Source organism: Amblyomma mixtum, chromosome 3 (genome assembly GCF_055824585.1).
Source record: "Amblyomma mixtum isolate Tamu chromosome 3, ASM5582458v1, whole genome shotgun sequence".
In the NCBI taxonomy this organism is placed as follows: domain Eukaryota; kingdom Metazoa; phylum Arthropoda; class Arachnida; order Ixodida; family Ixodidae; genus Amblyomma; species Amblyomma mixtum.
In genome coordinates, this window is record NC_143014.1 from 426944698 (window position 1) to 426958451 (window position 13754).

Consider the following 13754-nt stretch of genomic DNA (forward strand, 5'->3'; position numbering starts at 1 on the left):
CTGCATTGCCACTCCTTTGCCTGGCACCTCTCCACTCACTCTCGCTTCGGCTGGACCACCATTGTGCGCACCTTCCTCCAAGCACATCCGCTGGGCGCATCCTGTGGCTTCCGCTCTACGGGGGGGAGCCCTGTAACGTCCCTCGCGCCGCGCTCGGCTCGCTGGCCATGGCACGCGGCGGCGGACAAGGAGGAAGTTGGGGCTAGGCCGCCGCAGCGCGAGCAGCGCAATTAAAAACAACTCGCTCCTCAACGCTGTCAGAGCTGGTTTTTCCTCGCCCTAGCTCCGACAGACACCCACCTCCCCAAGCAGGCCCGATTTTGGACCAATCCACGCGTGAAGCATATGCCATGCAAAAATGTGAACACCACCTCTCCCGCGTGTCTAGGTCGTCCGTTGTCATAGATATCAATACGCTGTAACTGCACCGCGAACAGTTATGAACGTAAGTGAAGGAGGAATTGAAGGTATACCGTGTGTAATGCGAGGCCACTGGGAGGTACACGAAGTTTGACCTCCCTGGTCTCGTGGTGGGCAAAGCCAGCGCGCAGCGCGAAGTAGCCAAAGTTCTCTCCTGCCGGCCGGGAGGTGCATGCCCCATCTACCAGCACAGCCGGCAACAAGGTCTGATTTTTAATTCGACGTGGCGGTCGACGCAGCGGATACGGCACTTGCGTCCGGCAGAGGCGTAAGTCCTAGCGTTCTGTGTAGCATACGCTGGCATCATTCCCCCTTATTCGGCAGTGGCAAGCACTGGTCGTGCCAGTCGTCACTCATAAAAAACAGCAAAAAACCTGAGCGCGCTGTCACTTGCGAACAAAAGCTAAGGGAAAAGAGTGGCTGTGGCTAAACTGAGCTCCGCCAGGATATAGAAAGCGAAACCTCGGCTAAGTATAGTTAGACACGGTTTAGCTTTGGTTCATCCATATTGTATCAAGATGTGAGCGAGAGCAAATTGCTTCAGCGAAAGCAAATCGCGTGATGCATCACGAGCCACAGGTGCAAGAGCGAGCGTCCAGAGCACCAGCCTGCGCAGCGGTGGACGTGGCTGCCAAGAGCGCAGCTGTGGCGACGAAGGTGAAAATGGAGATGAGGATCGAGGCACCTACCACGCGATATTTTGCGCATGTGGTGTGCCTCCCGTGAGAGGTAAAATCTCAGATCCAGCTGATCTTCAGGCTCAGAATGCGAGGAGTACAGCTTTTCGCTATAAAAAGGTGGCTGGTGAGGGACGCTCTTCAACACTCGAATGAGACTGTCAACATCCTGTAGGTCTACAGACTGTTGCGACGCTAAACGCACACTATGCGAAAGCTCCTTGTTATGGTGATTCGTCAACTATGCAGAGCTTGCGGATTTATTATTAATTGTGATCAAATCAGGAAAGCACTTGATCGAAGTTTGGAGCTGAAAAAGAAGACTGTCGTATGCATCTCTGCGTCAAATTTCAGAGCGAATAAGCGAGCGGTTTACCCGAAAGACTATATGAGTGCGTTACTGCGTTAGTGCACGGTGCGCGTTAAGCGATGAAACAGACTATATGAGCCTTCACACAATACGCTACGCCTTTTCTAAAGTGAATTTCATGCGCATATCTACTATCTAAGACGAGAAGATCTGAATTTTTTTAACACTGCCTATATAACCTCTTACTTGAAGCCAATAGAATCAGTTGAATGTTTGCCTCGTCCCATCAACCTCGTCTCGTGTCTGTATTTATTATGTTTGCGCATTTCGTTGTTAATGAAAGGCAGTAGTCTGGGAGTGCAGGAAGCATTTCATAAGTCAAATACTGCCGCGCTGATTCAGAGTAGGCAATCAGAATTACTTTTCGCGGACAACCTAACGACAGTCCCTACTTTACTCTCAATTACAAATTAATATATAGAAACAGTAAGTTACGCACCGTTCTTTACTGATAGACGACAAAGGCCGCTTGATGGTGATGTATATGTCGCCACGTCTCAGGTCGCCGAGTCACCAAAGAGGCAGGGGGCTAAAACCGACCTGTTAAAGCGAACTGCGGGCGAGCTGAAAGAATAGCCGGGAAAGAGGGACGAGTTGGAAGAGTGCGTGGAGGCACTTACGTCGTGGCCGGTGGGCAACCGCGGGTCTGAGCACTGAGCAGCGTGAAGTGGAGGACAAGGGCAATGTGGAACACCTAAAGGCCGTAGTCCTGCGGGCGGAAGGGTCCAAGAATCTACAGCGCAGTAGCGCAGCGTTCTTTCAGTGAGGACGGCGGGAAAGTAGCAACGGGCCCGGTGACACGCGACAGCAGCGTACGGCGTAAATAGGGCCAGCTTGCGCAAACCGGTGGGCAACAGTGGCAGGTAGGAAGTGAATGGTTTGAGCGCAGAAGGCTCCTGGTGATGGGGGACACGATCGTGGCGAGTGTTGAGGAGGTTGCCCTTAAGCGAATGAAATCGGACAGGCGGGTGCAGGTGGAGGCCCAGTCAGAGAAGTGGTAGGTAGATTATCTGGCCAAAGCAGAGGAGGTGGTAGGTGACAACATAGATAAAGAAGAACTTGTCGCTGTCAATGCCGATCTCCACAATGGCCTGAAGGGGAGGAACCAGTAACTCGATAGCAATTAGAAGTGGGAATGCGTAAGCTTAGAGCAGCATCTGAGAGGGTGGATTTGATCATATGCAAAATCCCACAAGTGCAGAGGCAGTCTAGCAGAATAGAAAGGAAGGTCGTTAAGGCTATCTGTGTCATTAGGGTAATGAGCCGACGACTTGGGTTCGTCGTAATGCACCTAAACATGGACGTGTAAGAAGCTGGCTCCCACTCTTTTGCACAACATGGCATTCTCGAGAGTGGCGCCACTGGCAAGAGAGTAGGGGTAGAACAGGTTGCCTGAGACAGAAGACGCAAACTGAAGAGCTGTTGGGATGAGGAGGTCAAGAAGGCCATAGACAAACGTCAGGAAGTAACCAAGGAACACAGATATTCCAAGCAAAGGAGAGAAGCAGAAGCTGGAGTAGACAAAAAATGCTTCCTATTTGTACAAGGAGAAAATTAGAAGGAACGGGGCCGCATGCTTCTCAAAAGAAAAAAAAAAGAATAAACCGCAGATAAAAAAATTTAAAACCATCTGAACTCCATGAGTAATCAGACTAGGCTAGAGCACAGTTTTAGTTTCAGGTCAATGTACTCGACTGTAATGGGATGAGGAAATGAAACATAAAAGCACAATGATTACAGAAACATTTAAAAAGAAAGAAATGTTACGCATCATTTATCGAAGGAGGATTGACCGGTTACTGCAATCGTTTCGCTTGTACAAAGAGAGTGGGAAAGGGCAGAGAAGAAGGTTCCTAGCAGCACATCGACAGGACTGGATGGTATTGTGATTATGTTAATAAACACATTCAGACCAAAATCTTAGCATACATTAGTAGAGGTAGTAAGCAAAATAATATTGGGTGGGAAAGCTCCCGATGGATGGCGATCAAGCAGGATGAGCATGATATATAAGGGACTGGGGGAAAAAGCAGACGTAAGCAACTACCGTCCCATAACAGTGACGTCAGTGGTTTACAGGGTGGTGACGCAGATTATAAAGGACAGGCTGCAAGCATGGGTGGAGAACAAAGGGACGCTAGGGGAGTTACAAAATGGTTTCTGGAAACAAAGGAGATTAGATAACAGTCGGTTTTCATCGGTATCGAGATTGCCGAAACGGAACAGAGGCCCCTGAGGTAAGCATTTCTGCATAGCAAGAGAGTCTACGACAGCGTTAAGAGGCTTTGTAGGACTCACTGGTGGCTTTGGATGCTGAAGATGTCGTAACTAATCTATTAAAAGATGTCTATAAATTTAACAAAGTACTGATAAGATGGGGAGCTTACAGTGGGAGATACAGTGGGAGCTTAGGTAAGGGTGTCCTCTGTCAATTTGTTGTTCGTATTGTATCTACAAGGATTAGAGATCAAACAAGAGAGGAGCAGACTTGCCTGCAACCTTATTTTTTTCAAGCAAGGAGAATGGATCGAACAGTTATTACCAGGAGTGATGTACAGTCAGGCCGGAATGAAACGCGAACACGCATATGTCATACATTTCTGCTTTGCAGCGAGATATTCCTTTACAACCTATTTTCGATAATGGATTTCAGTAGGCCCTTTACCCAGACACATGAATCAGGCTAGTTGTACACTTCAGCTGAAAGTAGGCAGGTAAAATATTTTGTTTTCTTCACATGCTCTGTTCGCGTTTCATTCCGGCCTGACTGTACACGGATGATATATTGCTGACAGCTGACAATAAAGAAGGTTTTCAGAGGTTTATGTGCATCTGCAGTACAGAGGGAGATAGATAACGTCTCAATTTTATTGAGAAAATATTGGCAGCTATCCATCCTTCTTCGTCAGTCATGACCTTTAATGTTGAGGCCGGAGAGCACAGGATACAGGACGCCAGGCTAGATATAGTGAATAAGTACAGGTACCTTGGGGTGGGGATAAATAATGGCGCTGAGTATCTGACGGAGCGTGAAAAATGGGCAACGACTACAGCGGTCATAAACAATATGACGTTGTAGAATTACAATAGGTGCGAAGTGCTAGCAGGTATCTTCAAACGGGGGATGGCTCCTAGTCTGACTTTCGACAATGCGATCTTTGGGATGAGACCAGAGGTTCAAGCAAGGTTAAAAGTCAAGAGCGTAGTGTGGTCAGGTTTGTTTTGGGAGCACATGGCAATATACTACTCAGGAGTGCAAAGTGACTTGATGTGAGCATCATTCGAGAGCAAAGAAGCTAGCAGCAAGACAGAATTCGAGGAGCAATTGAGGGAAATTGGATAAAAGCATGAAGCTACGAAAGTTTTCAGCAGCTTGTACATGTGGAATGTCGACACAGAATAGAGAAAGCGAACTAGAAAACTGAAAAAGTAAATATCTAGACAGCAGTTGGAGGGCAATTCAGAAAATATCGGTACAGAAAAAAGGTTAACCAGAGAGAGAGGGCGGCCAGTGGAAAACAGGGATGAGGGAGAAATTGTCACCAGGAACATACATAACGTTTAATCAAGAAATTGGCAAAAAAATATATCAACGATAATCCTATGCGAAGCTCTTCGCTGTTCGAAGGCAGGACGGTAGTATTGCGTACTAATAAATACCGTGTAGAGTACCACAAAATGTACACGTTATACTGTGTGGGTGGAGAGAAGGAGGATACAGCTAAACACTATATACTTTACTGTAATGGGCTTCACCCTACAGTTGAAAGCAACGGGGCTAATTCATTCAAACCATTGGGTTTAAGGACAATGCAGGAAAACTTGATTTTAAACGGAGAAATAACCAAGCGAAGTTCATCTGTTTGGTGGCTAAATTCAAGACAAGAGTGAAATTTTACGAGTCACGCCTAGGAGGTCGCTTCAGCCGTCGCCCGATTTAAGGGGTCAGCCTTATCCTTATCCGTCCGTCCGTCCGTCCATCTATCCGCCCGCCCTCCCACCCGCCCACCCATGTATTTATCCATCCATCCATCCATCCATCCATCCATCCATCCAGCCATCCATCCATCCATCCATCCATCCATCCATCCATCCACCCACCCACCCACCCACCCACCCACCCACCCACCCACCCACCCACCCATCCACCCATCCACCCATCCATCCATCCATCCATCCATCCATCCATCCATCCATCCATCCATCCATCCATCCATCCATCCGTCCATCCGTCCATCCGTCCATCCGTCCGTCCGTCTGTCCGTCCGTCCATCCGTCCATCCGTCCGTCCGTCCGTGGAAGAAACGTGGGCATGGGCCAGCACTTATTGCTTTTCAGGTGCGTGCTGACCACAGAATGTTCGAGCTTTGAAAAGATAACCTCTAGTTCGGAAATATCCCATTTTAGCGTGAACAGTGCTTTCACAAGCCAGAAATCTAGTTTAAGGTGAGACGTGCAGCGGAGCTCCGATCATGCGAGGTTTTCACCGAGCATGATTGATCATCTCTGTCTCGATCGATAATATTTTGATGACTAAGTCCTGCAGCAACAGGACGAAAGCAACGCGACCACTGATGCCGAGGAGTAAGACTTCGAAGCGTCGTTAGTTTTCTTTTCTGCCCAATCGGCCTGCATCAGGCTTTCGTAGAAGAGCGACTTTATAAGCGCCATATGTCTGGAGGCATTCACCCTCTGCATGAGCTCACTTGCTTCGCTAAGCGGTTTCGTTTCAGCTCGACTGGCTGGATAATGAACTTTTGAGGCGAAAGCGTTTAATGGCTCATGCTCGCGACCATGACACTGTCCGTCAGTCCGTTACATCTGAAGTGAAAGTCATAACTAGTCACTACTAGTCACAAGTCATGACTAAGTAGTCATTAACCGAGAAGAGTATAGCCTTTCTAGGCTCATAGAGCGAAAACCTGTGCGCGGTATCTGTGCATCGCATCTGTGCGCTAAGTGTCATTCGATGAGCAAAAAAAAAATCGTAACATCTTGTGCACGGTGTGAATCGGAACACCATCCTTCCGTTCCATAGCCGAGCGTTCTAACCAATATGCTACGCCGACTTCCAGCAAAGACATAAACTGTTCTCCTAGTCTAGCGTAAGGACGCTGGAGAGCGTTGGTCGAAAGGCTTTCGCCTCATCGCACTTTGGATCGCCATAGTGCCCCCTCTAATTTTTTTTCCAGAGTGCGCATGATCTCATATTTGCAGAACGTGTCTGCTGTCGTCGGCCGCTGATATGTGTGCTAAAGTCGGCGTTTCCACTGATGAAGAAGTAACATTTATATTCCGGTCGGCATCTAAATCTGTCACAGTATGGGTGAATAGGCTCCGGAGGAGGATACCCTGAATTTGGTGTGTGTGCGAGGGGTTGAGGCGACCCGTCGCACGCATCAACCTTAGCGAAGAGGTTACCAGGAGTATGGGAGAGCTCGCGCCCCTAGGCTTTGCGGCCAATAGTGCTTAGACGGGAAACGTCACGCTTTTTGGTATAACCACCCAGGTAAAGGACTCAGTTTTGCATAGCATTCAGTTTTTGCTATTTCCGCAACGCATCACAAGCCACAGCGTGTCGATGCCCCACCTAACATTTGTTCCAAACTCAAGAGTGAAATTCTGCAAAATTCACATTTTTCTATTTACAGTTACGCCATCTCACGCTATAGGGCTGTATGCCAATGCCTGTACAGCATATATGCGCCACGCTCTAGCGCTTCACAGGGCTAGTTCAACGGTGCATCGCGCAGAAAAACAGGTACTCAGACGTAACCTTCACTCGGCTGTGAATTTCTTTTATTTAGAAATACCCGTGAATGCACGGCCCGAACAAAGAACTAGAAACATTGTTTAGCTCACCAGTGCGGTTCGGTACTCATACTTTTGCCAAGCTTCAGTGAAGAAAGTTGAAAAATTGAAATTTGGAATGGTTGTCCCTGCGACTCGAGACTTAACAACGCAGTCTTCAATTACAACAGATACCTCTGAGCCCAAGGGCTCTTCTCCGGACGCTGAGGGCATCTCCGGCGCTAAAACTTGTGCAGACATCGCTTGTAATTCCCTTTCCTGGGTGCAAGAGTTTGTTCCGCTGCAATAAAGCCTCGGCCAATGATATTTTTAAGCCGCTTATTACTGCCGAGAGGAATTTCCACAGCTGCAGGTCAAGAACTGTAGGAACATGCAATCTAGTACATGCGCATGCGTTGGTGCAACGTTTTTTGAAAGCTGTCAGTTTCCTGCTGGAAATTACGGCCCCGATTTTAAAGCAGCCCCCTGCCTGCGAAGATACGTAAGCAGGTGAAATCAGCCTCATAACAGCTGTGTGCGCTATTGTCTTCAATGTATTGGAGCTGGCCTGGGAGAAAAAAAAGCACGAGTCAGACAATGATGGACAATGGTAGGAAGCAACGTAAGCGCCGTATATTTTGTCACGTTTTCAAAGAATACCAAAGTGGTGATTTTGACTATGATTTGCGATCTTATTGTGAGGAAGTGCAAGATACAGAGGGCTGCCCGCACTTAATGACTGCACGGGGGTGCAGTAATCAGGAAGGGGGTTCGTTCAAGTCGAGGCTACTCAGTACCCTGGCGTTCGACTTACTGGTGACCGACACCAGTGGTGACAAACAGTTAAAGCAGCCGTCTCAGCTGCCGGTTCCATGTGAGCCTAGGTTTTCGCCTCCGCATGGGCTTAGGCGGGACATGAACTGAGTTTGCAAATAGAAACTTTTACATTATTGCGATTTCTGCTGCAGGTTTAGTTCGCGTTCTAAGAGCAACTCTTGTTTAACACTGTGTAAAATGCGATTTTCGATCTGTTTGAAGACACAGCCGCCGTAGAATGCTAATCACAGCGTATTATTGTGTGTTATTGAATAGCAAAATCGGAAATTCATTGCGTTCCAGCTTTTCTCGACAAGAAGAGAAACTGAACAAAGAAGGAACCCTGAGAGAAATGAAAATCTATAAAAAAAAAAGCTGGAACTTTTAATAAAGCACGGAAATCGAAATTACGCGGATACTGAAGTTTACACAAAAGCCTTTGGAAAGCATGCCGATGTTCACATCATATCGGAGACTATTCCGCCGTTTCCGCCGTCATTTCTAGCAGGCATCGCAGTAATGTCCGACTTTCCAAAGGCTAACTGCAACAGTAGGACTGTAATTGTAAGAAAAGGAATCGATTCATTTCCATACCGCCAGAAAGCTGTAGTCGTGAATCTAATCTGAGCGACGTAAATGAGAAGCTTTTATTGCTCCTTCCACTTGTGGGAAAGGCTGAGGCCCTTTGTGAACTGTTAGAAAATGCAGACGGAATTGAGGACTCAATCCAACATGTTTTCAGTTAAGTATGGTAAAATACTGAGTTAAGTGTGGTAAAATTAGATACTGAGGGCAAGGATGTTGCCGCTTGGAAAAAAAAAAGTTGAACTAATAGAGTCTGGCAACATTCCTTGCGCAAAAGGTTAGACATTACTGCGGCAACCGGCGTTGGGAGAATGTGAAAGCATTGACGCTTTCACGGCAATGGTTGTCTCTCTTCACCTCTCTTTGATACTCTGCCTTTCGGTCAAACACCACGTCATCAACACGGTTAGCATCCGCACGCACCGGCGGCGAGAAAGCGACAGACGTGGATGTCGCCCACCAGCTCCATGTGTTTCACGTGATTGTGACGTCACATTCGCAATCCGCCAATGGCGTATGGCGCACCACCTCGTGTCTTTCACGTGAATGAGACGTAACATTCACAACCAACGGCGCTGTCACCTCGTGTCTTTCACGTAATTGTGACGTCATGTCGGAATGTTACTCCCTCAACCCCTCAAACTCACTGGAAACTTTTTGGCAGAAACATATTTTATATCGCGCAAACAATTGATCACTAACACGCATCAGTAACTTATCAATTCCCTATCGATCACTCATCGATCACTAATCATTATTTATCGATGAATTATCGATCACTTATCTATCACTTATTTATTTATTTAGAGATACTGTCAATCCACTGGGGATTTTAACAGGAAGGGCGCTGGAACAAGGCAAAACAAAATATAAACTACAACAACGTCATAAATAATAGACACAAAGAGTGAACAAGAAGAAGGATTGAAGGGCAATATAAAACGACTACAGTGTCGCACTTAATTAAGGTTCAGTACGTAAAAGTCAAGGGTACAGCAATAGGATCGTCGGATTGTACAGTTAGTTCAAGACAAGATAACATAATCAATGCATGGGATATATATGACATTAGAAACGAACAAGCACTGGTAACAAAAATAGCAAAGCAATAAAAAGGAAGTTGTCAACAAAGGTTCAGAATTCAAGTGTGTTTACGAGTGAAAATAATTTTCTACTGATTGAGTGAAGATATCTAGTGATATGCTGCGGGTAATGGAGTGGTCAAGGGTGTTCCTTTCTTTGAAGAAAATAGCGCCAGAGCATGCTAACCACGAAAAGACAAGGACGAGACACAAAGCGCTCGTGTCTCGTCCTTGTCTTTTCGTGGTTAGCATGCTCTGGCGCTATTTTCTTCAAAGAAAGGAACACCCTTGACCACTCCATTACCCGCAGCATATCACTAGATATCTTCACTCAATCAGTAGAAAATTATCTTCACTCGTAAACACACTTCAATTCTGAACCTTTGTTGACAACTTCCTTTTTATTGCTTTGCTATTTTGCGCTTTGTGTCTCGTCCTTGTCTTTTCGTGGTTAGCATGCTCTGGCGCTATTTTCTTCAAATCAAGTATGCACCAACTCGCCCAAGAAGAAGTGTTAATGTGTTCCTTTCTCTTATTGTAAGTGGAAAAAAGGAGTATTTCAGGCGGTAAGTACGAAATGTGTGCTCTTTTAATGTTTCTGAATCTCTGTGACGTGTAGGTCTTGTCTCTGGGGCCATCAGGTACCTAGTTTTATCAAGGTTAAGCTGATTATGGAGCAACTGGTAAAGTAAGTTTAGTCGTGCTAGTTTAGCTCTATTTTCCAGAGTGAGAATGCCGGCTGTCTTGAGTAGTTCGGTGGGTGAGTCAGTAGGCCTGTATTTGTTAAACATAAATCTTACTGCCTTTCTTTGGATAGCTTCTAATTTTCCTATGAGATATTTAGTATGCGGAAACCATGCAACGTTCGCATATTCGAGTACCGATCGTACGAAAGAGTTGTATGCAATTAGTTTTGTTGGAGGAGGAGCTTGTTGAAGATGCCTTTTGAGGAACAGATGCCTTTTGAGGAACACGCGAATCAATCACCTATCGACCAATTACCTATCGACCATTACAATTTGTTGTCAACCATGTATCATTCCTTATCGATCACTTATCAATTACTTATCGATCACTTATCAATTGCTCATCGATCACTTAGCAGACACTTATGAATCACAAATCGATCACGTATCAATTCCTTAGCGATCAGTTATTCATCTCAATGAGAGAATTTGTGCAATTTTTATACTTCTTACAACGCTCCGTTTCAAACATTCAAATTTGGCGCTGCGCATTGGCTCCGCTCACACTTCCGGTCACGTGGCCCAATCACGTGGTACTTCGCGTGGTACTGAACTTCTGGCGATTCAAATTTAGCGCCACTTTTTCTGTGGCCACGCTGATTTTTCGCATATTTTTGGCTCTAATTAATTAACTAATCATTCGATCGACACCAAAGCATTGCGCCGCATCCTCAAATCACCCTCTTTCGATTATAATCACTGTACTGACGATATCTCTTTCTAGTTCTCCACAATCGCTGCAGACATGTTTTGTGACACGTTCGCTGGCGACAAAGCCTAGTAATACTTTCGCATAAAGAAATGAAGGTTCTGGTAAATAAATTAGAGCAAGCAGCCGAAGCAACAACATAGAAATTTACGGCATAGTTTGGTTTGGTTTGGTTTGGTTTGGTGCTTGAAAAATGGTTGTGGCTCAGCTCGGCTCAGCCAGGTTATACGGAGCGAAAGGCAACCGAACCAGTGGCCGATGTCAAAGCGGAGACGTTGGCAGCATCCGGTGCTCTTTTCCGCATGAGATACTCTTGTTTCCTGTGCCGCTGCTTCTCCAGACGTACTATGACGATGGAAAGAAACGCGAACAACGCGGCGCCTACACGCTCCGCTGTTCGAATTTCTTTTGATGGCGCTTTCACCTGGGTGATAAAAAAGAGACTTTAGAGCGGCCCTAGAATGCATCACGTGGAACCTTGGCATCTTTTTGCGAGTATCGAAGGAAGGGCGTGTTTAAAAGAAATGCGAACAGCGGAGCGCATAAGCTCCGCTCTGTTCGCGTTTTTTTCCATCGTGATAGTGTATACCTCCCGTTATTCATCGGTTTCATCAACTCGGCAAGCCCGCTTTCGCGACTTAGCTCTACCCAGCGCAGCTCCGTGAAACTCTCTGTCGTAAGGACCGCTTGAAGCAGCCCGGCGCCTCCAATGCTCAGTCGAGCTCCTCCCGGTGCCCGCTTCTGGCTCTCTGCGGTGTCTTGGCGGCGAGCGCTGGTCTTTATTCAGCAAGAGCGAATCACGTGGTTACTCACGTGACGCAACTGGCGAGATCATGGAGGAAGGAAAGAACTGAGCGAGCGGTCGTAGCAGTGGTCGGCGCATCGGCGGAACGAGCGGTTGCAGCTGCAACAAGTCACGTGGCATGAGATCACAGCCACACCTCTGGCGAGCCTCCAGTTAGAGGTCAAATCCATCCGCTATTTGGCCTTCAGCTTTGCATACGAGAAGTGGAGGTCCTAATTCCAGAACCTAAATGACCTCTCACGTAAACTGGGGCGCCCGGAACTAGCAGATTCTAATCTAGATTCTCTCCGTCGCTTATCGGCAAGGCCGGGTAAGAACCTGTTGTGATTGATCGGTTTTCATCGAGCGGTCTGAAAGAAAAATGGACGAGAAGTCGCTCTTAGCTTCAAAACAACATCGTCAGGTATATGGTTGTTAGATAGCAGTAATGCAATCATTAAACACCTTTTATGGCTAGCACGAGCGAAAAGTGAAGAAAAAGGCTCTGATTTCATTTGGCAGGAACATATGCACGTGTTTTTCCGGAGAGGTGAACGGGCCAGCATTATACGGATTTATGGCGAATGCGACCTCGAAAAACTGGTATTAAAATTTCAATCGTCTCAGGCCGCCGCCACTTCGAGATGGAAGCCTCATCTGGGCAAGGCACTTATTACGATGCTGTGTCATTCAATATTACAGTAACAAAAAGGATCAGTCTCGTTTCTGTTCATTCTATAATCTAAACGTGCGCAGCTTAGGTAATAAAAAAAAATTGATTGACATCGCTAAGCCATGAATTTGAAATCCTAGCCTTCACCGAGACGTGGTTTACCAGCTCCATGACAGTAATTTTTGACTGGTGTATGTGTGAAGAAGCGCGCAGAACAAAGAAAAAATGAAGGGGTGTTGCCCTTCTTCTTAAACACTTTCATTGTAATTGTGAGAGACACTATTAATGTCTTTTTTGCGACTATCAAGTCCTGCACGAGAAGTTACTGATATTTCAGCATCCACTGGCTTCACAAACATCATGAACTTCCTTACCAGATTTGCAAGATCTTCTGAAACGTTGAGTTACTTACTGACTTGTGTGTGAGTGACATTAGCGACCACTAAGCAGAGATATGCTTCTTACAAATGTGTATATATATATATACACACATATACACACAAATATATATATATATATAAGGGATAATAAAATCTTCAAGGCAACTGATTAAAAATCAGTATGATCATTCTCGAAAAAGACCAGTCCCTGGTCGAAGCGTTGAATAAATCTGTTAAGTTTTTCAATGTGACTTCCCCAACTTCTTATATATATATATATACAGCACAATAAGATAAACGTACTTGGTTGCTAGTTTAAATAAGATGGGAAATTAAGAAACGCTTCTTTTAAGTAAACGTTTATTGGGAGTCGACGTTTCAGACAGAGCCTGTCCTTTTTCAAGACTGAAGTTACATGGTTCTTGCTTCTCTTCTTAAAGGGTCTTCATCTGTACAGGTGTTCGACACATGAGCCAAAACAAGCCGACGATGCAGAAGGAAGAACGGCTCAGGGAAGAGAAAAAAAGAAAAAAATTACAAAAAATACACAAACGGGACAGGGAGCGGGGAGGGTAAATGTCGTCACCCGCCACCCACATATGCGGTCGCGGGGGGAAAATAAAAAAAAGGAGAAAAGGGGTGAAAAAAAAAAGAAAGCAGAAGGGGAGAATGGATGGAGAACTATGCTGTGCGTCAACCACTGTTTGTCTCCATACACTTTG

General features: G+C 46.0%; 1 pseudogene; it reads left to right on the forward strand.

The window, feature by feature from the left end:
- The first annotated feature begins 981 nt into the window (after window positions 1-981).
- Window positions 982-2863, forward strand: LOC149357989 (uncharacterized; annotated as a pseudogene).
- Window positions 2864-13754: the final 10891 nt, after the last annotated feature.